The sequence below is a fragment of the Lithobates pipiens genome, unplaced genomic scaffold, assembly GCF_037356315.1.
Source record: "Lithobates pipiens isolate NorthernLeopardFrog02 unplaced genomic scaffold, aLitPip1_a1.2 Scaffold_16, whole genome shotgun sequence".
Taxonomy (NCBI): domain Eukaryota; kingdom Metazoa; phylum Chordata; class Amphibia; order Anura; family Ranidae; genus Lithobates; species Lithobates pipiens.
Window position 1 is genome coordinate 538,654,863 of NW_027507748.1, and position 24,744 is coordinate 538,679,606.

The window sequence follows — 24,744 nt, forward strand, 5'->3', positions numbered from 1 at the left end:
TGAACTCCTGAAATATGGTAAATCTCAGCGTAAATCGGCGTAAATCTCAGCGTATGCTAACCAAAGCCGCATGCATGCCACTTGTAATGCAGATCTCTCTTGAAACTGAACATTGTGGGGATAAATGGCAGCTTCAGGACCTCTGTCACTTTTCATTAATCCATTTACTTTGAGCTTTCACATCAGTGGCTGGATTTCTGAAAAGGGAACTGTGTCATGTGTTGCATCCTGTATTTAACAAAAAAAAAAAAAAAGACCAACAGGAAGTGCTGGGATTGGTAGCCAGAAAAAAAAAGACTGTTTTTAGAGAGAGGAAACTAAAGACATTAAAAAGCCATGACGCGGGTGTGCATAGTTATAATCAAAACCATAAGCAGGCACTGAAAGAAACTTCCAGCTGAAAGAGGAGGCTGATGGAAGGAGAGTCCTAGACGAAAGCTAAGGAGAAAAACTCCTGAAGGGATGAATAAGGCGTTTTAATGATCTGCCTCCAAGTCCCATTCTCACCTGAAGCTCTGTGCAGGTAAAGTTGACATAAGAAACATTCTTTTTTTTTTTTTTTTTTTTTTTATTCTTTAGAACCTTCCGCCTTTCTGTTTTAGACAGTACAGAAGACAGCTGCCATCTAAGTTCAGTCTGGTCTTGATTTTAATGTGGGGAGAGATTAGACAGACATGATAACACACCGCCTGGAACTATCTGCTGGCTGCTTGGCTGGAAATCTCATTAATGCTCCTATTCTATTTTGTATTTTCCTTTATTTATGCAAAGCTTCAAAGCAGTACACTAGTTTGAATAAGGAATTAGAATATTATAGAAATAAAACTTTTTTTTTTTTTAAATTGGAATATCTTTTTCTATGTAGTTGAAAACAAATTTATCGCTTTCTCTTCATCCCCCGTGGAGAGCACTTTGCCCTTAGTTGTTGCCCTTAGTTGTTGCCCTAGGTCACTGGTCACTCTTTACAAGTCCTTTGACCTCCCACCTAAACTGTCAGCTGTGATAAGTTCTACAGTACATGACTTGATTGTAACAATATGTGATATCACAGTGGGCTTTAACAATAAAGCGTGTGTACGTCGATATGTTCCTTATATTGGTGTTGCTCAGTTACTGGTTTGTGTACCATTAATAGTCAAGAAATCAATTTGTGATAATTTGCTATCGCAGATCAACATCATTTTAAAAGAATAATTTGAAAATTAAACCAATAACAATATGTGAGATTATAGTGGGATTTAACTAAAGGCGTGAGTATGTGTGGGTCAATATATAGTTCTTATAATGATTTCGCTCCGTTACCGGTTTGTTTACCATTGGTAGTCCAGAAATCAACTTGTGGTAGTTTGCTATCGCAGATAAACATCATTTTAGAATAGTACTTGGAAAACAAAATAATTAACAATATGTGATATTATGGTGAGATTTAACAATAAAGTGTGGGTCAGTATACGTTTGCTATATTGGCGTTGCTCGGGTACCAGTTTGTGTACCATTGATGGCCCAGAAATCAGCTTGTGTTAATTTGCTATCACAGGTCAACATAATTTTAAAACACTAATTAGAAAACAAAATCATTAAAGATATGTAATATTAACCCATAACAAATCTTAATGCCTAAGCACAATTTTGCAACTTTGACATGTATTTGTAAAATCATACAACTACTTTGTGCATCCAGGTGGATTATACCTTGTTTTTTCAAGACAAATTGGGCTTTAATTGGTGGTAAATGGTGATGGATATCTGCCATTTTTTTTATTTTTTTTATTTTATTATCAAAGGAAAACTGAGCCAAAATAGTGAAATTTTTTTTTTTTAATTTAGCTGTATATTTCTTGCTACTACCATAACCTTCCACCAAAGAATACCTCAAAATAAGTTCTCCTTCCCCTTACGATTGCAGCAATACCATATATGTCTATGTTAGTTGTTTTTTATATTCGTAGTATAGCCCAGAAACAATAGTATGCATTTTTATTTTTTTATATCCCACCTAAAACACATTGACACTAATGCGGCGTACACACGACCAGACTTTTCAAGGGACTAGGTCCGACAGACTTTCAACGGAGTTCTGACGGAGTTCTGATGGACTTTCCGAATGAACGGACTTGGCCACACACAATCACACCAAAGTCCGACGGATTCGAATGTGATAACGTACGACTGGACTAGAATAAGGAAGTTCATAGCCAATAGCCAATAGCTGCCCTCGCGTCGGTTTTTGTCCGTCGGACTAGCATACACATGTGCGGATTTCTCGGTAGGAACTGGGTCCGGCGGAGTTCCGGTGGAAAAATTTGAAACCTGTTCCATTTCTAAAGTCTGTCAGACTTTTGCAAATCAAAAGTCCGCTGCAGCCCACACACGATCGAATGGTCTGCCGGAATAGTTCAGTCGGACCTTTTGATGTTGAAAAGTCCGGTTGTGTGTACGCGGCATAAGGGGTTGATTTTACTAAGACTTTTTTTTTCTCTCTGCAAGGAAAGAGAAGGATACAATGTATCTCTCTCCTTTATTCAGAGAGCGAGAGAACATGGGGGTGGGCTTCACAGTGACTGATCACTGTGGTTGCCGATCACAGGCTATCGCAGAAATCGGGTGACCTGGAATCGAGTGTTCTGGGTCCCAAATGTTAGTACGGGGCCCGGGGCTCTAGGTGAGACCCCAGTCTCTGTGCTGGGAGCGCGACCCCAATACAAAGGGAGATTCAAAAACATTTGGCCCCACGGAAAAAAGCCCAGTCTAGTAGGGCCGCATATTTGTGTGATGTCGGCGGTTAAGGGGTTAAGGTGAGATTTAACAATAAAGCATGAGTATGTGCGGGTCAATATATGTTTCTTATATTGGTGTTGCTCAGTTACCAGTTTGAGTACTATTGAGAGTCCACAGATCAGCTTGTGTTAATTTTCTATCACAGATCAATATCAATTTAAAATATTAATTATGAAACTAAGAGGTTTTTACTATAACTAGCTTCATTGTAAATGCGTATGATTTACAGTTTCTTAATGAAGTCGCAGGTGGAGCTCCACTACTTTATATAATCTGGCAGACTCAACTATGTTTTACTTACTTGTTACATTATACATATCTGCACATTACAGACTAACTAATTTACAATTGGTAAAATTTACAAATTCAGAATATTTTCTTTCATATGTGACCAATGATGGGATTCATAGATGTCATTGCTAAATGTAAAAAAGTCTGTTCCCCTCAAGGGCTCTTCATGCAGGTCAAGGGAGTAAGCCTGGTTGTTAATGTAAAGTAAATTTGGAATACAGGTATAAAGTTTTGCCAAATACATATAGACACTGCCTGAACAACCACAGAATGTAAAATGTTTGCTTACACTCAAAACAACGCTTCCCGAATGGGCACAAAAGATCAGTCTCTATACATACAGAACGGTCAAGAATTGAACAATGTATTTCAACCATCCAGATACATTCCTACAAATTAAACTGTACTAACATTTAAATGGTACAGTGCAAAAACATATGTATAGATAAAAAATAAGCAAGTAAAGAGACTGACTGTATAAAGTGCAAAGAATGCATCCATCCCTGGTGCCCAACCTGAGGCCTGAGGAGCACACAAAAAGGACCCCGGTGGACACTAATCTGTGTCCCTGTTACAATGCTGATTTTCGGCAGCCTCATGTAATATATGTCCCCAGTCTTCAAAAACTCCTACAGCATGTTCACAGTCTCTTTCCATCTCCAATGTTATGTCGACAGTGTCTGACCATCTCTTACAACATGTCCGCATTCTCTGACCATGTTTTGTATCATTTCTGCAATCTCTGACCATCTCTTGTATCATGTCTGCAGTCTCTGGCCATCTCTTGTATCATGTCTGCAGTCTCTGGCCATCTCTTGTATCATGTCTGCAGTCTCTGGCCATCTCTTGTATCATGTCTGCAGTCTCTGGCCATCTCTTGTATCATGTCTGCAGTCTCTGGCCATCTCTTGTATCATGTCTGCAGTCTCTGGCCATCTCTTGTATCATGTCTGCAGTCTCTGGCCATCTCTTGTATCATGTCTGCAGTCTCTGGCCATCTCTTGTATCATGTCTGCAGTCTCTGGCCATCTCTTGTATCATGTCTGCAGTCTCTGGCCATCTCTTGTATCATGTCTACAGTCACCGACTATCTATCTCTTGTATCATGTCTGCAATCTCTGGCCATCTCTTGTATCATGTCTGCAGTCTCTGGCCATCTCTTGTATCATGTCTGCAGTCTCTGGCCATCTCTTGTATCATGTCTGGAGTCTCTGACCATCTCTTGTATCATGTCTGGAGTCTCTGACCATCTCTTGTATCATGTCTGGAGTCTCTGACCATCTCTTGTATCATGTCTGGAGTCTCTGACCATCTCTTGTATCATGTCTGGAGTCTCTGACCATCTCTTGTATCATGTCTGGAGTCTCTGACCATCTCTTGTATCATGTCTGGAGTCTCTGACCATCTCTTGTATCATGTCTGGAGTCTCTGACCATCTCTTGTATCATGTCTGGAGTCTCTGACCATCTCTTGTATCATGTCTGGAGTCTCTGACCATCTCTTGTATCATGTCTGCAGTCTCTGGCCATCTCTTGTATCGTGTCTGCAGTCTCTGACCATCTCTTGTATCGTGTCTGCAGTCTCTGACCATCTCTTGTATCGTGTCTGGAGTCTCTGACCATCTCTTGTATCGTGTCTGGAGTCTCTGACCATCTCTTGTATCGTGTCTGGAGTCTCTGACCATCTCTTGTATCGTGTCTGGAGTCTCTGACCATCTCTTGTATCGTGTCTGGAGTCTCTGACCATCTCTTGTATCGTGTCTGGAGTCTCTGACCATCTCTTGTATCGTGTCTGGAGTCTCTGACCATCTCTTGTATCGTGTCTGGAGTCTCTGACCATCTCTTGTATCGTGTCTGGAGTCTCTGACCATCTCTTGTATCATGTCTACAGTCACCGACTATCTATCTCTTGTATCATGTCTGCAATCTCTGGCCATCTCTTGTATCATGTCTGCAGTCACTGACCATCTCTTGTATCATGTCTGCAATCTCTGGCCATCTCTTGTATCATGTCTGCAATCTCTGGCCATCTCTTGTGTCATGTCTACAGTCACTGATCATCTCTTGTATCATGCCCATAGTCTTTGACTATAATCTGTTGTACCTCTGCTGTCTCTCAAGAAAGTTGACCACCACTGGTGTATTCTCTAATGAAGCTCCCATAAGATTGGCATTTATTCATAGCTTGCCCATTCTCAGCGTGAACTTATATCATCTGTAACAATCACAATTCATATTTCTATCTTCTAGAGCTTTATTCCTTTTCATTTTAAACCAGGGTCACTCACTTTAGTGGCAACATCCCCAAATGTTTTAAGGCTCAATCTTGTTAATAGAAAGCAGCGAATGACAAAAGGTATAATTAACACCTATAGTGTGCTACTATGCTTTTCTCTTTTTTTTTTGTATTGGTGTGCATTGTGATAAATCAACCCATTCACTTTTTTTCTAATAATGAGCCTAACACAACACAAAACATGCCTACACATCTTTGGAGTAACACAGCTCATGGTAATTCATGAAAACTCACATACATGCTTTGCAGTGCCATTCAAACTAATGATAATGCACATATACAGCGCATTAAAATGCATTGTGGGTGAAACCAGCCATATATGATATATTTACAGCATAAGGGCCCATTCTCACCATTGCAGTCTAGTGTGTTGCATTAAGGCAAAGCAGTAATGTTGAATGGACTTGCAACACTCCAGATCGCACATAAAACATGCTTGCACTATGTTTTGCAAGGTAGCACACCACAACACGCTGTCCATAAAGTTATATATTTACTACTACTGTATACTGTAAAAGCGGTTTTATGAACTTGTAAATGAAAGATTTCTATATGTTCCAAAGTCCTGACAGGATCATGTACTGTATAGACAGTATGTGGGTTTTATGCGCAGAATTGCAGCGGCAGAAAACTGACATAGATGCATCCCGAATGTATGACAAATGCAGCCCTCCTCAGATGGGCAAATCCAATGTAAAACTACAATAAATGTATGTTCAAGAATCTACCAGTTTATTACCAGCTTAACCCAGTTCAAAAGAATGCCAATATTTATTCTTCATTATATTTTCATAAAATAAAATCACCTTAAAGCGGAGCTCCAGCTGTTCCACCAAAAAATGAAAAGTCATCAGCTACAAATACTGCAGCTGCTGACTTTTACTATTAGGGAATATACCTGTCCAGGGATTCTGCAATGCCCTCACCCAAGCTGATTCTTGAATCGGCTCTTGGGTGCTGGTGCCGCCATTTTGGGTAAGGCAAACTTGCACTGAAGCCTTGTGGCTTCACAGTCAGTTTCCTTCTGTGCATACGCGAATCGCTCTGCACTATCTCAAGGGGCCAGCTGCAATGAGGGCCAAACTTACAGCTAAGTTCGCCGTGGCGAACTCCGCAGGATGTGGGAGCTGGGTATCTGTCAAAACCAGGTACCCGCTCCCCCTCCCCCCACAAGGTGGCAAATTTCACTTTGTTAAAATACATATTTTTATATTTAACATCTAGCTTCTTTTGCATAGGGACTTATACTTTAACCCGGATATTTTATTTTTATTCCTTTTGTTTAAATATAAAATATACTGTATTTATTGGCGTATAACACTCACTTTTTCACCATGAAAATTGTGTTCAAATAGCGTGTGCGTGTTATACGCCAATACTTCAATTTAAGCTGCCTCAGAGGGGACAGGGAGGGGGACGGGACAAGTACCGTCAGATTACGTACAGTAAGAATTTCCTGTTTACTTGGCGGCCTCTGTAATAGGAAGTCCCGTCTCCTGGGCCACCATTGGACCAATGTTCTGTCTATCATAGGAGATTCTCACTGTGTACTCTGTCGGCACTCGTCCCGCCCCCCCTCCCTGTACCCTCTAGGCTGCAGATGGGCATCAATCAGGCTGCAATGATGGTGAGGCTGCTGCATTGATGGCAATGGTGAGGCTGCTGTATTTATGGCAATGGCGAGGCTACATTGATGGCACTTGTGAGGCTACAGATGGGCATTGATCAGGCTGTATTGATGGCAATGGTGAGGCTGCAGATGGGCACTGACCCTTATTTTGCATTCAAAGTTCCTTATTTAAAATGTGTCTACTTCATGTTTTAACATCTTTTGTAGCAGCGCCACTTTGGACAAGGTGTCCGCTATGTACAAATTTTGTTTTTTCCTCAGAACAGTAAAGGGGTTTTAAGGTTGATTGTTTAACTTTGACATCAGTTTGGCTGGGCTGTGTTAAGGTTCTGCCTGGTCATGTGCACAGTTGCACATGACAGGCCCAAAACCAGGCCTGGTTGGACGCTTTGGGTATCGGCGTTCCCCGGAGCCAATCAGTGGGTGCGTCTGGCCCCACTGAGGAGTCTGGGGAAAGGTACTTAAGATGTTGAAGTCACGTGTCCGGGGTTTGTTCATGAGGCGAGAGCTGCCTGTCCCTGAGTCTGGACCGGGGTAGCCCCGCGAGGGGTCCGGGGGTCCCGGTCACGAGAGCGTGTGCCTCCCGCAATATGGTCAGTTTGACTAGCCCCATTGGACCTGCATGGTCAGGGGAAAGGATCCATCTGTTCCCGAGTCTCGGAATCGGCTGGTCCGAGGCGCGGTAACTGAAGGGGAGAACATTTCAGGTACTGAGGAAAGGTTCCTGTTCACTTTCGGTTGCAAACTTTATTCAAGTTCAGAGACTTTGTAGATTTCGGATCAAAGTGCTGACTGCCATAATCTCTGGCTAGAGATTTGTTCAGCCTTGAAGCGTCCAGCTGCGAGTGGCTACTCTCTGGGTTGTATTAGAGACTTTCTGATGATTAGCAGTTCAAGGTGCCTGAGTTTCTTCACCCTTGCCCTCTGTTCCCATACAAGACTGTGTTCGTTGGATGTTACCCCTGCAAATAAAAACCTTTCTAAAGGACTTTTATGGTGTCAGCGTCCAAAGTCATTGGGTACTAACCCTGGGAACCCCTAGATATGGAAGAGCAACTGCTAACATGTGGATGAGATCACAAATTAACAGTCAAGAACATACACCATACAACAGGCATAGGTTACAGCATGTATCATAAAATCAAGATTAAAACAATGAGCAGAGGTTGTGCCAACCAAAATGAACAGTGGAATCCAGCAGACAGACCGGAATTGTGAAAAAGAATAACAAAAATCAATTGAAAAACAGAATCAGCAAGGGCAAAAAGGTATACAGGATCAGGAAAGGAATTTTCTTAGACCACTGGGGATAACTTAAAGTGGAACTGATCTCTCTCAATCAACATTGACTTTAGATAGGAAAGTAGTATATTTAGTTGTTTTAAATTTTTGTTACTTACTTCCTGGTTTCCAGGCCTAGGCAAATGATATCATACATCCCAGGAGTCATGAGGAGGGGAGGAGGAGTTTTGTCAGCCAAGCACACCCTCCTGCTTGCATGCCTGAATTAAGGGCAGATGGAGTTTGAAAAAATCTTGCGCAAATACTGTGCGACATAAAAAGTTTCAACGACCACCATTTTATTCCCTAGGGTGTTTGCTAAAAAAACATATATAATGTTTGGGGTTTATGAGTAATTTTCTAGCAAAACAATTATGATTTTTACATGTAGGAGAGGAGTGCCAAAATAGGCCCAGTATGGAAGTGGTAAACCTAGTTAAAAGATGATTTTTTAAAATTGTAAAAAAAAAAAGTAAAAGTTTATTTAAAAAAATAATTTTAAATAATTGTAATAAATCATTAAAAAAATGAAGGGCTCATTCACACACGTTCTCTGAGTGAATGAGCTGATTGTGTGGCAGAAGCTATCTGTTACTCTACGAGGATGCAGCGCTGTATGAACACTGCCGTAGGTCCTAATTTGATATGTGTGCAGGTGTGGGTGAGTGGCCCTAGCTGCACACTGTCAGTGTTCAGAGGCCATACACCTCCATCCACATGCCTGTCAAATTAGGACCTGCGGCTTTGTTCCTACAGCTGCTGCATCCCCATAGTGTAGCCACATTTGAAAATAAAAACACTGATTCAAAAAATTATAAAAAAAATTATACTTTAGTATAAGAGGAAGTAAAGGCTATTTTTTTTTTTTTTTATGCAAACTGCAAGGCAAAGGTATAATGAGCTAGTATGCATAGCATACTAGCTCATTATGAATGACTTACCTGAGAACGAAGCCCCCGAAGCGGTCCTCCTCCTTTATCTTCGCCGCTGCCATGTATCCCGGAGTTACTTCCGGGTCTCGCTGCTCCGGCGCTGTGATTCGTCACTCCCGCGCATGTGCACAAGAGCCAACACGAGTGGCATATCGCCGTGTCTTTTTGTAAATATCTCCTAAATCGTATAGATTTAGGAGATATTTCTTGGACCTACAGGTAAGCCTTAATCTAGGCTTACCTGTAGGTCAAAGTGGTTTGTAAGGGTTTACAACCACGTTAAAGACATTGCTTAGGATGCTGTAATCCTCAACGGACTACCCGTAAATTACTCTCTAGATCTGTGTAGACTTCTAGAAGAAGCAATGAGCCAATTACATTCAGGAAAATCCTGTTGAGAACTGAATACTGTTGATAATGGTTACATGGAAGAGAAAGAACATTTTTTGGGAGGAAATAGTGCATGAGTATATTTACCAGAATATTCATGGCTAGTGCCTATGGCATTCTGGTTGAGGGCAGCTCCCTTTTTTCCATGGCTTCTTTCCTTCCTCTGTCCACTTCTGGACATTTTAGAGCGCTTTGACGCTGCCCCGCTATGGTTTGGCTGCAGTGAGGGTGCAGTGCAGTGTACCCCTGGTTTACGTGTGAGTTACCCACAGTTTTCCATAGTCTTCTAATATCCCCCATGTCATGCATTTTCTAAAAGCACATCAAAGATGCAGCATGAAGGAATTTTTTGGCGTGCTTTCACAAAACACACTAAAAACATGGGACATACTAGAAGTCTATAGGAAACTGCAAGTAACTTATATGAAAACCACGGTTACACTGCAGTGTGAAAGAGCCCTGATGACTTGACTGAGTATGAGAGATGTAGGAGGAAGAGAGTTCAGAGAATGTACAGAGGAGTCCGAAGGCTCTTTGTTGTTTAGAGAACATAAAACCTACTCTCCCTTATGTGTGATGGTCTGTACAGTTAAAAAGTAGCTGTGACTATAAAACAAACTGAATACCTCCTCATAACAGTCTAACACTAAAATAATCACATAACACAAAGAGCAGCCTGATGTCTACATATTGCTGTGAATAATACAATTCGTGGCCGGCTACAAATTGAAATATAAAGGTCATTCAGATGACTGAATGTCAAAATAATAATTATATTGACCCGTGTAGCGCCCTGCTCCTAATGAGCAGACGGTATTGTGGTTTTTTTTTAAATTTATCTGAAGCTGTAGTTTGGCTCCAATTAATTTCTCTAAAGTTCTGGTTTCTGTACCAGTTAAGCTGGGTTGCACTGATTCCCACCTGACCGTAGGTGTCACTGTCAGCATCAGTGGGTGTGGAACAACAGCAGGCTGGATGTATTGAATACCGCCTCTTGCTCAGAAATGGTCCAGTGGGTGTGGTTTTCCTGCTGTGCATTCTGGGAGAGGGTATTTAAGGTACCGACGCCATTTTTTTCGGGTTATTGTTGGATGGTCCATTATGCTTTCTGGGGCCCGTGATCTCAACCCCAGGGCCCTCCTGGCCTGGGGTGTGTGACGCATGGGCCTGCGCCTCGGAGCCTGCTGGCCCGAGGCTCTGCAACTGAGAGTGTAGGCCCAGGAATATCTTGGGGCCTACTGATCCAGGGGTGGTCCTGTGCTGTCTCGCCTGTGGGGAGAAGCCGAGGAGAACTGAAGGATCCAGGGGATGACTTTTCCAGTGGAGGACCGAGCGCAAGGCTGGTGTCTCTGGAGGAGCCTGAAAACTCAGTTTGAGGACGCATCCTGGATCAATATCCTTACAGTATCTGGTACTGTATGGTAGTTCTTCCTAAAAACTCTCAAGAATCTCTAAGTTTAATTAACAAGTCTGTGGCATAGACTTTGTTGTGCATCTACTTTCAAGAACCACTAAGTTTCATTAGCAAGTCTGTGGCAGAGACTTTGTTTGGCATATCATCGGCTGCTAGGTCAAGTGAGAGGTGCCTATTCGGTGACTGCTGGATCCAGTCTGTGGAGCTGTTTGTCCTCTGGATCTGATTGATACCTCTAACCCGCAATTACCAGTGCCTGAACTTCCCCTTATCCTCTAACCCTCTATTGAAGGACTGTATCTTCATTTGGGCTACTTTCCACGGGACCCCCCCCCCATGGTGAAGAGGGGGTTAGTACTTCATGTGGGGGCTCGCATGTCCGGGATTTGCCATACCTCTCTCAATTTGAGGAAACTGTTTAAGGTCTACGCAATAGACGGTTTTGGACTGTGCCATGTTCTATTCATTAGGGGCTAACTGCGGGTAACTACCTGGCATGTGAGCTGTGGGCGGAGTTAAGAGAAAAGCCCACGAGTTACATAACCAAAAGCCTGCGATTTTACTTGACCAGAGGAGCCAATAGGAGGAGCTTCTCTGCCTACTTATTGCACGAGGCACCGCATGTCCGTGTGGGGTGCTGAAGAGAAGAGTCAATTTTGCTGAGAAAATGTTCCCAGTACCAGGATTACCGTCTGTTATGGGACCCAGGATGCCCTCTGGGGGTACCAATACGAGTATCAGACTGCCTGGAACTCTGCTTACCGATACAGGGATTCACCTGAGACCGCAGGGGCGTTTCATCCTGTATACTATGGAAGATGTTGAGGCCTTGGGCATGCTCTGCAACAGGTGCAAGGGGAATAGTCACAAACCCCCGTCCGTTATGCTTGGGTACACACAATTTTTTTTTTATTCAACTTAGCAGGCTCAACGAAAAAACTGAAAGGACACCTTACTATCTAAATGATGTTAGTGTGCCTTTGTTTTTTGTAGTGCGCCTTTGTGTTCTGACAGGGGCACTGCCCCCCTGCCAGAACACACTGATCAGGGCTTGCAGCCATTGACTGCCAGCAGTGATTGAATGCTGGTTTTCCAGCATACTTGTCTCACAACTGGCTCTTTCGGGCAGGGAGCTGTACACATGGGCTAAAAGTCAGCTGGTTCCTGCCCAACTGACCATTTTCAGATGACTTTTGGCACCTGTCTGCCCAGCCTTTTGAAGAGAGAGAGAGGAGAGTTTTAAAGGTCAAGTTCACCCTTTAGAACATGTTCTCATGTCACTGCGAGTGGGGGTTCTTCTTCCTGCACCTTCTGTCACCTTTTAAAAACAGTGTGGCGGTGCAGAGCTCCACCACCAAAGCCACATCATTCATTCACAAAAATCTGTGACTGAAGAAACTACCACCTAAAAATGACCACCTGTACAGAGGTATGGGCATAGAGCTATAGGTATGTGCAGGAGCCTGACATTGCACCCACGATCTGCTGGTCGTGGACGCAATACTTTGCAGGCTCCTGTTTTAAAAAAGATAATAGATAGATATTCTTTTTAACTGCAAAAATATGTGCATTCATTATTTTTTCATTAAAAGTAAACTTAGCCTTTAAAGCTAGTTAGGTATGAGCTGGAAATTGAGGGAGGCGGGGGATTTTCCCCAAAGTGAGCTGGACAGGCTTGATCATATTGTTTGAGATACAGTAATATTACAGCATGCACTGGACATAGGACATGATCAACAGGATTTTTTTTTGCACTTTTTGAACAGACATATCAAAACACTCGTTGCTGAAGAACTCAAGAAATGCAGATCCCTGGACCAACTTTTACATCTTGTAATATTTTGCTCCGTCCAGTGTACCTGCCTAGACTTTGTGGCTACATTCTGTCCAATATTGATACATAAACATGGCAGGCCTGCTGGCTCAGAGGAAGGGAGTGTATTTTGTAGTCGCCACGATTTCCTGTCTATATCTGTAAATCTGTCGCATGCCCAACTATTCTATGTTTTTTATAACCAGCTTAAATGAAAACTGTGCTGGTTTTGGATTGAAGATGTTCTGACTGGTTAAATTTGAACATGTGAATTATTTATTAAAGACCAAAAATCCTGTAATTTTGCTTTAATAATTTTCACCTGTGTACATCATAATATACGTGTAGTATTTGCAGTGATATTTTTTTTCTAGACTAGAACAGCAAGAGTTACTATTTATTTTTTTACAACAATGTATCCCTTTTTCACGAGATTCCAACCCAGACCCACATACCAAGATATTGGCCGGTACCCCCATAGGGGTAGCTAGTATGCCAGCTCAACATCATGCTGATACTAGCCATTTTACACCTTTTAATACTGGGTGCTCCAAGAGGATGAGCTGCCAAAAAAGCCCTGGATCCAAAAAAAAAATAAAAAAGTTATTAGAAATGATTACATTGGTGAAATGCTAGACCAGATTTAAATAATACTTAAAAAAAAAAAAAGAAAAAAAAAAAAGACAACAACTATTAAAGAAGCAGACTAGCACAGAATTATTCTAATGTTCCCAAGCTGTCGTTGCTAATTCCAAAGTGACTATTGTAACTGTAATAGTTCCTGTTGAATGAATTAAATAATTAGCTATTCAGTTTGTTGGAAATGGACCATGAAAATCTTCCATTATTAGAGGAGAAGAGAGATAGCTATACCAGATCATATGCTTAGGAAATAATAGATTACACTTGTGCTGAAAGTGGGAGAGAAAGTTATTTTTATCAGTTTAGAATTTGGTTGTTACATAGTTACATAGTTGGTGAGGTTGAAAAAAGACATCAGTCCATTCAGTTAAATGTATGTATGTGTTTGTCAATAGTACATCATGTCCCCCTGTAGGTTGTGGTCATTGAGGTGCCCATCTAAGCCCTTGTACACACGGTCGGACATTCTGACAACCAAATCCCTTGGATTTTGTCTGACGGATTTTGTCCGAAACTGTTACATACACGCGGTCGGACACAGTTGTCGGAAAATCTGATTGTACATAACGTGATGACGTTATTTCTTTACGACGGGACTACGTTCAGGCTAGTAGCCAATAGCTTTGGTCTAGGCATAATTTGATCTGAGCATCCGTGGCACTTTGTCCGTCGGAGTAGGCTACACATGATCGGAGTATGTCTGATCGGAGCATGTTGTCGGAAAATTTTATAGACAAGTTGTAAAACTTAGTCCGACGGATTTTCCGACGGAAACAGTCCGATGGAGACCACACACAGACAGATTATCCGACAATACGGTCCGATAGGACACATTTCGTCGGAATCTCCGACCGTGTGTACAAGGGCTAATAATTTTTTGAAATTATCAATGCTCCCTGCTGAAGAGAATTCCACATGCTTATTGCCCTGGCAGTAAAGAACCCCTCTATGCAATGTAAGGTTAACCACTTAAATACCAGGCACTTTTGCACCTTCCTGCCCAAGCCAATTTTCAGCTTTCAGCGCTGTCGCAATTTGAATGGCAATTGCGCGGTCATACAACAATGTACCCAAACAAATTTTTTATTATTTTTTTTCCCACAAATAGAGCTTTCTTTTGGTGGTATTTGATCACCTCTGCGATTTTTACTTTTTGCAAAACAAATAAAAAAGGCAGAGAATTTTGAAAAAAAAATGTTTTTCTTTGTTTCTGTTAAATTGTTTTGTAAATAAGTACGTTTTCTTCTTCAATTTACGGGCACTGATATGGCTGCACTGATGGGCACTCGTAGGCGGCACTGATGGGCACTCATAGGTGCCACTGATGGGTACTTATGGGTGGCACTGATAGGTGGCACACTTGGGCACTGGTCACTGATAGGTGGGCACTGATGGGCATGGATGGGCACTGAGAGGTGGCATTGATGACACTAATGGGTGGCACCTATGACACTGGTGGCATTGCTGGGCATCACTTTTTTTAGCTGGACCATAATGTTGCCCATCAGTACCCATTTGTGGGCACTGATTGGCATGTATTGTGCAAATTTTTCCATATGTGGATGGCCATGGTGTACATACCTGGCCATCCACATGTTGCCCCCTTCCCTGGTGGTCCTGGGCGGCTTGATGGTGGTCCTGGGTGGGCATCCATGGGGGGGGGCTGCGCTGATAAACAATCAGCGCAGACCCCCTCTGTCAGGGGAGCCGCCGATCAGCTCTCCTCTACTCGCGTCTGTCAGATGCGAGTTAGGAAAAGCCGATCACTGGCTCTTCCTGTTTACATCGTGATCAGCCATGATTGGACGCGGCTGATCATGTGGTAAAGAGCCTCCAATGGAGACTGGTGTAGCAGTGTGTCAGTGCGGCCTTACCAGAGTCCTGTAGAGTGGGAAAATTATTGTTTTATCTCTGGAGTGAATCCCCTTTTTAATGCATGTTAATATTCTGCTGGCTTTGCTTGCAACAGCCTGGCATTGCATGGCATTGCCAAGCCTGAGTCATCTACTAGGAACCCCAGGTCCTTTTACATCCTAGATTCCCCCAGAGGTTCTCCCCCCAGCCAGTATCTTGCATAATTTTGGTACCCAAATACATTACCTTCAATTTTTCAACAATAAACCTCATTTGCCATGTAGTTGCCAACCCCATTATTTTGTTTAGGTCTTCTTGCAAGGTTTCTACTTCCAGCGCAGAAGTTATTGCCCTAATTAACTTGGTATAATGTGCAAATACTGAAATTGTGCTGATTACCCATCCTCTAGATTGTTTATGAATACATTAAACAGGATTGGTCCCAGGACAGATCCCTGGGGGACCCCAATTTTCACAACAGACCATTCCAAGTACTCACCATTTATCATCACACTTTGGACCTGCCCCTGTAGCCAGTTTTCAGACTAGGTACTTACCACATGGTCCATGCCAACAGATCTTAGTTTGTACAGTAATCGCTTGTGGGGAACTGTATCAAATGTCTTTGCAAAATCCAGATACACCACATCCACAGGCCTTCTAGATGGCAGCTCACTTATTTACCTAATGTAAAACTAAAGGCAGGAAGGGTTTTTTGTCCCATTTGGGAGACTTCCTTCCACTTCTTCTCCATAGCCATATCAGGAAGTGAGAATAAATCCCTTAAAATTAGAGAATCCCTTGTTGTCATCAGGGTCACCAGAGCTAGTGTCCCCATTGGAATATTTCCCCTTTATTCCTGTTCTAGTAACAACCACAAGTTCCATTCTTGGTGATAACAGTAAAAAGGTCAAATAGAAAGGACGAATCTCCTTCAATAGACATTAAATAAACCCTCACAGATGTTCTAATCCATTTCCACTCTATCCAAAACTAAAACAAGATTTGCCTTTAGTTATACTTTAACCACTTGCTTACTGGGCACTTAAACACCCTTCCTGACCAGACCAATTTTCAGCTTTTGGTGCTCTCACATTTTGAATGACAATTACTCAGTCATGCAACACTGTACCCAAATGAATTTTGTGTCCTTTTTTTCCCACAAATAGAGCTTTCTTTTGGTGGTATTTGATCACCTCTGGGGTTTTTATTTTTTGCGCTATAAATGAAAAAATACCGAAAATGTTGAAAAAAAAAACGCATATTTCTTTGTTTCTGTGATAAAATTTAGCAAATTATAATTTTTTTTTCATAAATTTTGGCCACAATTTATACTGCTACATATCTTTGGTAAAAATAACCCAAATTAGTGGATATTATTTGGTCTTTGTGAAAGTTAGAGAGTCTACAAGCTGTGGTGCGAATCGCACAAAATTGATCACACCTGATATACTGGTGGCCTATCTCATTTCTTGCAACCCGAACAAGTCAGGAAAGTACAAATACCCCCCAAATGACCCCTTTTTTGAAAGTAGACATTCCAAGGTATTTAGTAAGATGCATGGTGAGGTTTTTGATGTTGTCATCTTTTTCCCACAATTCTTTGCAAAATGAAGATTTTTTTTTTTTTTCTCACAAAATTTTCAATGTAATAGGTTATTTCTCTCACATGGCATGTGTATACCACAAATGGCACCCCAAAATACGTTCTGCTACTCCTTCTGAGTATTACGATACCAAATGTGTGAGACTTTTACACAGCCTGGCCACATACAGAGGCCCAATATTGAAATGGCACCATCAGGCGTTCGAGGAGCATAAATTACACATTTCATTTCTCAACCACCTATTACATTTTTGAAGGCCCTGGAGCACCAGGACAATGGAAATGCCCACAAAGTGACCCCGTTTTGGAAAGCTAACACCCCAACGTATAATCTATGAGGCATAATGAGTCGTTTGAATGGTTCATTTTTTTCCAGAAGTTTTGGGAAAATGTGGAAAAAAAATGAAAACGCATTTTTTTTACGCAAAGTTGTCCATTTTATAAGATATTTCCAACACATAGCATGTACATAGCAAAAATGACACCCCAAAATACGTTCTACTACTCCTCCTGAGTATAACGATACCAAATGTATGAGACTTTTACACAGCCTGACCGCATACAGAGGCCCAATATTGAAATAACACCATCAGGCGTTCTAGGAGCATAAATTACACATCTTATTTCTCAACCACCTATTACAGTTTTGAAGGCCCTGGAGCACCAGGACAATGGAAATGCCCACAAAGTGACCCCACATGGCACTGACAACACGTGGCACTGGAGGCAGATGGCACTGGAGGCAGATGGGGCTGACAGATGGGGCTGGCAGATGTCGCTGGGGCTGGCACTGGCAGATGGTGCTCTGGCTAATTGCTCTGGCGCTGGCAGGTGGCGCTGGCAGGTGGCACTGGTGGCACTGGGGCTGATGGCGCTGGCAGGTGGCACTGGCAGGTGGCACTGGCAGGTGGCACTGGCGGCACTGGGGCTGACGGCACTGGCGCTGGCAGGTGGCACTGGCAGGTGGCACTGGTGGCAGGTGGCACTGGGGCTGACGGATGGCACTGGCGCTGGCAGGTGGCACTGGGGCTGACGGCACTGGGGCTGACGGATGGCACTGGGGCTGGCAGGTGGCACTGGCGCTGGCAGGTGTCACTGGCACTGGCGGCACTGGGGCTGACGGCACTGGGGCTGATGGCACTGGGGCTGACGGATGGCACTGGGGCTGGCAGGTGGCACTGGCGCTGGCAGGTGGCACTGGGGCTGACGGCACTGGCAGCACTGGGGCTGATGGCACTGGGGCTGACGGCACGTGGCGCTGGCGGCACTGGCGGCACTGGGGCTGACGGCACTGGGGCTGACAGCAGGCACTGGCGCTGGCGCTGGCAGGCGGCACTAGGCTGACAGATGGCACTGGGCTGACGGCACTGGGCTGACAGATGGCACTGGCACTGGGGCTGACAGATGGCACTGGGGCTGACAGTGTAACAATTTATCACTTACAGATCGCTCTCCCTCCTCACACGCTGTCTCTGTGTGAGGAGGGAGAGACACGGCAATGGGAGATGATCTCATATGTTTACATATGAGATCATCTCCCATTGGCAGCTGCGATCGCGCTGTGAGCGGCCGCTTTGATTGGCCGTTCACGGCGATCTGTATTTGCCTGTCTCCGGGAGACACGGCGAATACTAAACTTCCGCGATGCGCGCCCCCGGCGGCGCGCATTGCGGAAGTAAACGCGAGGCCGTCCAGGGACGGCCAGGTGAAGGAACCTGCCTGCTCTAAGGCTGTCATTCGGCCATAGGGCGGGCGGGAAGTGGTTAAGAAAAATGATTCAGACAGTAATAACAGAGCAGTAAAATGACGGGTAAATTAAAAAGCTACTGTTCTTAATGAATAAGTTGGTGGTAGTCAAGTTAAAGTGGAACTTCACTCTCTCAATCAACATTGACTATTTTTAATCCTTATACTGCTACCGTTAATAAATACAGGCATACCCCACTTTTAAGTACAGAATGTTTTTTTTAACTAAAGCGGGAAAGTGCAAAATCAGGCTCCCTTCTGCATAGAAATCAGCTTCTAACACCCAGCTTGTTCTTTTAAGCTTTGGTAATAAAACCCGGAAGCTCATTGGTTTCTATGCAGAAGTGAGCCTGATTTTGTACTTTCCAGCTTTAGTAAATAAACCCCATTGTGTACTTTAAAAGTGGGGTATGCCCGTAGATGGGAAAGTATATCATATTTACTTATTTCAAACTTTTTTCCATTTCTTCAGTTACTTCCTGGTTTCCAGGCCTAGGCAAATGATGTCATACATCCCAGAAGGGGAGGAGGGGATTTCTCAGTTAAGCACACCCACTTGCCTGCATGCCTGAGCTAAGGGCAGATGTATTCCAGGAAGTAAATGCTACAAGAATCATCTGCCCTTACTAAAGATGGCCATGGCCAGAAATGCTAGGGATGCGTTTTCAAAGAAAAATAAAGCATGGAGACTTTAATGGATGGGGGAATTTGCTTGGAATATTAAGAATTAATTAAAAGAGAAGTATGGGAATTAGAAAAAAAAAATATTTATACTCACCTAGGTGGATTGAGCATTGATCTAATGCTGCATCTGTCTCCCGCTGGCTTTGCACTGAGACTGCTGATCGTTCAGTTCATAGCACTCTGTGAGAAGAGAGGCCCGGGGCTGTCAGTGTCTGGCTCTCTGCTCTGCCCCCCCCCCCCACACTCACTGGAGCACTGGGCTATGCAAGGGGTAAGAGGGGCTGGCTCAGACTCTCAGCAGATCACTGAGAGGCTGAGGAGGGGCTGGCTCAGGCTCTCAGCAGATCGCTGAGTGGCTGAGCCAACTGTCAGTCCAAGCTTCTGGGCGGATCCTGACCATATGTTCAGGATGTTTTCGGAGCCTGGACCGGCTCTGTGACACCTACCAACAACAGGCTTCAGCCCACTGTTGGCTGAAAATGGACCACAGGAGTGCAGAACGAACTGCGAGTATAGCTAAATGAGCTTTGGCTATACTTCTCCTTTTTAAATAGCGTTTTTGGTTTGTAGAGCTCAGATGCAGTGTAGTTTCACTTTAAGAAATAACAAAAATTAAGAGAATTTTTTTTTATCCTTTCCAAAAAGGTCACTACCTGTCAGTAATGACAAGAATAAATAGGAAATATAGCCCAAAAATGTTATACTACTGGCATCAAAATGACAGCAAAAAGTGAACTTGAAGTAATTTCTAAAATCAGAAAAGACTAAATGAACAGGCTGCATGAATTTTGATCAAACTCTAGTTCAGATAATCATGGTCAGTATCTAATGTCTCTTTATAGACTGCAATGTTTTATTAAAAGCTCCCCCTCCCTTCTTTCCTTATGAAACTGTTACAATGTGTGATCGCCTGGGGCAAAGAATGCAAGCTGAGTGATGGAAGGTGTGAAAAGTGTAAATGAAAACACTCATCTCTGGCAACATGTTCACCCTGTATTAGAGGTATACATATTCTAGCATTTTATGGCTAAATGATTCCATAAAATTTATGATGTCATCACATACAGTGAAGGACCAATAGCCTTATAAGATGCACAGATTTAATGCGAATCGTTAAATATCTTTGCACACTAACAGATTTGCACATCTGTACTCAAGCTTGGTTTTGGATTTTTCTCTGTATACATTTTATTTATCAGTTTGGAAACCCCTTCCTGCAGTGATTACTAGAAACATATGGTTAAACCACGTCTCTGTTTTATTATGTTATTCATTCATATAAACCTATTATTTTTACTGCAGCTTTCACATCAGTACCTGCCCTAAAAAAGAGTTTACAAGCCTTATCATAGTCATACGCACACCTTTAGAAAAGCCAGATTACCAATATGACTAGGAAAACAGGGAGAACACGCAGGCTCTATGCAGATAGTTTTCTGTGCGGGATAAAAGTCCGAACCCCAGCACTGTATTATTATTAATATACAGGATTTATATAGTGCCAACAATTTGCTCAACATGAGGGCAGACAGTACAGTTACAATACAATTTGATACAGGAGTAATCAAAGGGCCCTGCTCATTGGCTAGGAGTAAGGAAATAACACAATTTAGTTGGCCACCATGCTGTCCTATATCATCAGAATTACCTTCATATTTTAGGAGAGCTGTATCCACCTTGGGCCTCATGCATACAGGGCTTCTGAAAGAGCCCCTTTGAATGCCAGAATTGATGGCAGGAAAGCACGGTTAAAAACCGCATATTGCACACGCATTTAGGTGCGTATAGCATTTGAGTGTAAATCCATGCTACTGGCCACAATATGAATTTATTCTGTTCATTGGAATGCATCAATGCACATTTGCTTCATGCGTCTTGCTTTTTATGCGTTTAGACATGTATAGCATTTGTTTCTGCTCTTAAGCTCTTCTTGGTGTTTTTTTTTTTGACCTGTAAATGACTAAGTGTGCATGGACAAATAGACTTATAATGAGGTGCTTTTACAGTCTGAATAAAGAAACTATGATGTCCTGGTGCCCTACATGCAGTCTGCAGGCTCCATTTGGCCAGCCGCACATTGGGATATTTCGTATGCTGGTGGCAGGATGCTAAACTCCAATTAACCCAGTAGTGTCAAGCTGAGCGATCTCCCCCAAAACAGTAGCTGTATAGTCCCGGCCCAAGGAGAGAACAGTGCTAGAGCAGGTGATCTGGTGTGTAAACACTTAGGGCAGGGATAGATATGCAATTAGCGGACCTCCAGCTGTTGCAGAACTACAAGTCCTGTGAGGCATAGCAAGACTCTGACAGCCACAAGCATGACACCCAGAGGCAGAGGCATGATGGGACTTGTATTTTTGCAACAGCTGACGGTCTGCTAATTGCATATGCTTGACTTAGGGGATTAAAAGCATTTCCACTGACCACCAGTCAGGGGGGAGAGTTAAAGGGCAGTTAACAGCACTGCCACTGATCATCAGTGCAGGGAAGGATTTAAGGGGGATTAACAACATTGACACTGAACACCAATGTGGGGAGGGGGCTTACAGCACTGCCACCTACCTCCCAATACAGAGAGCAGGGTTAACCACTGACCACTAATGCAGGTATGGGATTAAGGGGCGTTTAACAGCACTGTCACTGACCATCAATGCAGAGAGGGGTACAAGGGGGATAAACAGCATTGCCACTGACCACCAATGTAGGTATGGGACTAAGGGGCATTTAACAGCACTGTCACTGACCATTAATGCAAGAAGGGGTATAAGGAGGATTAACAGCATTGCCAGTAAACACCCATGCAGGGAGGGTGGTAACAGCACTGCCACTGACCATCAATGCATAGAGGCAGTTAAGAGGGGGGTTAATAGCATTGCCATTGATCCATCTATGCAGGGGAAGGGTTACAGCACTGTCACTGACCACCAAAGCAGAGAAGAGGTTAAGGGGGTTAACAAAGCTGGTACTGACCATAAATTCAGGGAGGGGGCTTGCTTAACAACATTGTCATTGACTATCAAAAAAGTACCAGAGTGTTCCATCTTCTTTTTTTTTTGTACATTTCTTTTTATTAATATTTTCAATAGTACATAGCACAAAAGACACAAAAAGAGGAACCCAAAACCATGCCATGCAGGGTGGGATTCCTAGACAAACAATTTGCAAACAGAAAAAACGACACCCTCAAGCACCCCCCCCCCCCCCCCCAGTCCAGGCACGCCACCTTGTAGACAACTTCACCTTCCCGGATGCAAGTCCCCTAAAAAGAGGACAGGAATACCAACATGATATCATAAACAGAAATATAGAGTATTTTAGTAAGCTTTTGAGGTAAAGAGGCCGTCAAACAAACCCACATATAGTTGTTTAAGCAGCAATCAGATCCTGAATAATCCCATTATTAGGACACACATTACATATCTATATGCACCCAGATCCAACACCACTCAGACCTCCTTCACCCCAGTATTAGGATCCTTATAGTTATAATCCTGCCTACACAGGACTGGACTTTCCGGCAGAAAAGGTCAGACTGTCTTCCCGACGGACTTTCGCCGGTGTTACGATGGTCTTTCAAACTAACGGACTTGCCCACACATGAACAGACTAAAGTCCATTCGTTTTGAACGCAATGACGTATGACTGGACTAGAAAAGCAAGTTTCAATAGCCAGTAGCCAATAGCTGCCCTTGCGTCATATTTGGTCCATCGGACCAGAATACAGACAAATGGTTTTCCCGATAGGAATTGAGTCCGTTGGACAGATTTGAAACATGTTCTATTTCTAGGTCCGTATCAATTTTTTAAAGAAAAATGATCGGACTATCCCACACACGATCAGACTATACGACGAATGATTCCATCTGACCTATTCTGCCGGAAAGTCCGGTCGTGTGTACGCAGCATTAGGCTATGGAACTTGGGCTATCCAACCAAATCTTCCAAACTTTGTTGAATTTTTTTGGGGCATCCCCTGCTCAGGTACATTGTTTTATAGAACAGAATCGCCTTATTCACAAGCCCTTTCCAGTATGACAGTGAGGGCGTAATGTTTTTTTTCCAATAGAGGATTATGTGCATAGAACAATAACAGGCTAAGCAAAGTGCACCGCTCCTTAGTGGGCGCCAGGCCCTCCACAAGCCAAGCAAGTATGTTGCCACCATCAAAGGCACAGGCACAGATGTAATTTTCGGTCACACAGAGAGTTTCATATTAGCATTAGATCAAAAACAAGCAGGACCTTTACATCTCCAAGTAACCCACTTCACCTAAAAGGTTGAATTTGAGTCACTCATAACTGACTCTGTTACAGTTTAGCAGCAGACATCGTGGCACAACCTAGTGTTCTGTCATGCCGCCGCTTTTCATATGTTTAGCCAGACCAATGATGCTATCAGTATAAAAAATACCTTTGGAATGTCATATTTGCTGCTGGCGTCATAGTGCTTTGACTGCTCCAGAACACTAGACTCTATGGAAATAGCATTTCCTGCAATTCCAACATATATATAACAATAGTTGTTTATTTATAATGTGTTAACAGATGCCATGCGGCTGTGCCTTAGGGGAATACTGTGTTCTAATAATGCTTCAAAGGTTTACTTAAAAAAAAAAAAATGGAGCATATTTTTCTCTTTATTCAATGGCAATAAAGAAAAACAAGACCTGGACCTGGGTAGTTTCTTGTGCAGCAGGAACTCTTGGAACAAGAGTAAAAATAAGTCCACCCATGTCTAGTAAGGCTCCATGCACACTGGAGCTGATAAACTGCAGTTTATTGGAGTTTGGGCGTTTTTTGTAAAAGCCCATAAACTCCACTCTGTTAGCCTATGTGTCCATGCACACATGGACGTTTTTCAGCTTTAATGAGCATTGGAGTTTATGGGCTTTTTTCTGAACGCCAGAAATTCGCGTTCAAAGTGCCGTTTTTCACTGCCAAAAAACGACAAACGCTGATAAACGCTTATAAACGCTCATAAACGCGTGTTAATTAGTGTTTGGCATTCTATTTTTTCAATGCATTGTGGGAGTTTGGAATGTACTGTGGGATTTTTGGAGTGTCCTCTGTGTATTTTTATTGAAAACGCCCATAAACGCTAACGCTAATAAACGCTAGTACAAAACGCTGTTAAAAGCAAGTTTTTCAACCAGCGTTTTCTGCCAGCAATCTGGCGTCCAGAAAAAGCTTTTTTTAAGCTTCTGTGTGCATGGAGCCTTAAAAGAAAAAAAAAAACAGTAGTTAGTATTCCAGTTCAGAAGTAAAATCATGACCACAACTGCATAGATCTAAAATCATGAGCATGTAGGAATGGGCATTAACTAATTAATCTGAAAAAGCTTTTGTTTTGCTACAGGCTTGGATTGAGCGAAATATTTTCTATGTCATA

At 42.9% G+C, this 24,744-nt stretch overlaps 1 protein-coding gene across 2 annotated transcripts in view; it reads left to right on the forward strand.

Annotated features, from left to right (window-relative positions):
- Nucleotides 1-295: 295 nt before the first annotated feature.
- The window catches only part of ACVRL1 (activin A receptor like type 1), a 129,851-nt gene continuing 105,402 nt past the window's right edge, over nucleotides 296-24,744 (forward strand). For both annotated transcript variants that reach the window (XM_077483276.1, XM_077483277.1), the window contains exon 1: nucleotides 296-523. The gene's annotated coding sequence lies outside the window, so the exon portion shown is untranslated. The remainder of the gene's footprint in view (nucleotides 524-24,744) is intronic.